Here is a 2,332-nt window from a genome sequence, read left to right on the forward strand (position 1 = left end):
ATTATTTTGATTTTTTTTAAAAAAAATATTTAACAGAACAGATATTTTAAAATATGACCAGGAGAGAGAGAGAGAGAGAGAGAGAGAGAGAGAGAGAGAGAGAGAGAGAGAGAGAGAGAGAGAGAGAGAGAGAGAGAGAATAAAAAAGAGATTTACAAGATGCACAAAACTTAAGAAGAATGTCCAAAGTAAGATTAGCTAAGTACTAAAGATGATCTCATATCAGTTTTAACCTTATTAAAATCAAATCAATACAATTTGCAAAGGCAATCAACATGGTGTCATTAACCAGAATAAACGATAGGTGTTTCTGTTTAAGAAAGTCTATGTTTATTATAACAGATCAGACAAAAATGAATATTTTAAGCCTTATGTTGAAAAAAGCCCAAATTTTACGAAGTTCATGTGTTAATTACAGTCTATAAATAGATCCAAGTCAATTCCATGTCAGGATCTCTTGCTGAAGGTGAAAGAAGAGGGCGCAAAACCACTTTTCTTCTAAAGCTAGATAATGTCAATAGGTAATTATAAATGCAAATAGGCAGAAAAGTATTGGAACTAGTAATAGGATTTATCTACCTTGACTCAAAAATTCACAGGGGTGATGACTGTAAACCTGAAATAAAAGACATTTTGTTCTTCAGAGGAAAAACTGTGAAAAAAACCAGATAAAATATTTTGCATGAAGACATCTCACTGACAACAAAGTCAACCTATGTTTTTTACTGTTCTAATATACAGTTGTGAACAAAAACTGACCAAAGAAAGATTAATACCCTTGAACTGGATGCTGGAGAAAGTTGTTAAAAATTCCTTGGACCACAAGAAGAACAATTCATTCAGAAGTAGTTGAAGCAAAAGAATCTTCTTGCTGGAAGCACTAATAACAAAGATTAAGCCAAGACTATCTACTGGCAATCCCCTAATTACCACAAATCTTCAGTTTGGTATAAAAATGCATGTGGAAATTTACCCTAATCTTAACAACCACAACATGGTCGATCAATTTACTGAGTCTTAGATACTATATACAGAAAGCAGTGGGTTTCTTCTTTGTGATTATAGTGCAGGGAGGTTTATACAGCAGAAGAACATAATATGATAAAAATATGCATCTTGATTTTGGTATGCAGCATCAAAGATGAGGATTTTCTATTAAATTTCAAGAGGCAGAAGAGAAAAGGTCATGCATTTTGATTGGACTACTTATTGCAATTTCCTTGGGCTAGATGGATTCTTTTAATATAAACTTTCGAAGGAGACTTGAAAAACAACGACAAAAATGATACTGTCAGATGTGTTGTTTAATAATACGCCAATAACGTTAAATCTTAAGTTGCCATTTCATTATGTCTATAACCCCACTGCTACCCAAAGAGTTATTTTGGCTTGGATATGCTGAAGACAGGCTGGAATTGATGGGTGTCAGAATTCCCCTTCTTTCAGTCCCTTGGTGATATATTCTAATTTATTCTGAAGACTTATTGAGATTTGCCATGGGGATCTATAATTAGAGGAGGAAAAAAAGCTAGGAAGAAGTAATTGCTCATTTCTGAAGCTTATTTTCCTACAGCCTCATCTCCTAAACCAGGTGACCTCTTAAACACCCCCTCCCACAAAAAAGAAAACATCTGTCAAGAAGACACACAAAGAAATATAGCTATGTTTATTTGCAAAGATGCAAAGGTAGAAATAACAACTACGGTTTATTTCATCATAGCGGAAAGGCTGTGATGATCCTTGATTTATAAGTTATTCCTGGCTGAACCATTCATGGACTGCTTCAAAATGTCTGACTATGCTCCTTATAGCAGTTGAGCTATAAACCAGCCTTGGCATCGCAGCCAAAGCCGGAATGTAGATATTATGAATAGTATCCTTATGCTCATCCTATGTCAATTAGTATCCTCACATGTTAATTAGCATGTCATCCACCTTCGATTGCAAAGAAATGTACCTGCATTACCTGTCTTTGTCCCCCTGCCTTATGGGTCTCACACACTCCTCTTTTTTTTTTAATTGAAAATTTTATAACATTTTACAATATAAATCCCCCCCTCAAAACCCACCCTTCCACCCCCCTCCCTCCCCCCCACTTCCCAGAACCAATCACAGGAATAATAATAAAATAATCATACTCTAAATAATTTTAAACAACTATAAAAATAACAAATCTATAACCTCCTTTAACTCTATCTGAAAACTATTAAAATAACAAATCTATCATTTAAACAACAATAATACTCTAAAATTCAGTTGAAATTCAATTAAACACAATAATAATAACAACATCATATTAAGAAGTAAAAAATAAAACTAAGGTCTCACACAC

Source organism: Protobothrops mucrosquamatus, unplaced genomic scaffold, assembly GCF_001527695.2.
Source record: "Protobothrops mucrosquamatus isolate PMUCROS unplaced genomic scaffold, P.Mucros_1.0 scaffold315, whole genome shotgun sequence".
Classification (NCBI taxonomy): domain Eukaryota; kingdom Metazoa; phylum Chordata; class Lepidosauria; order Squamata; family Viperidae; genus Protobothrops; species Protobothrops mucrosquamatus.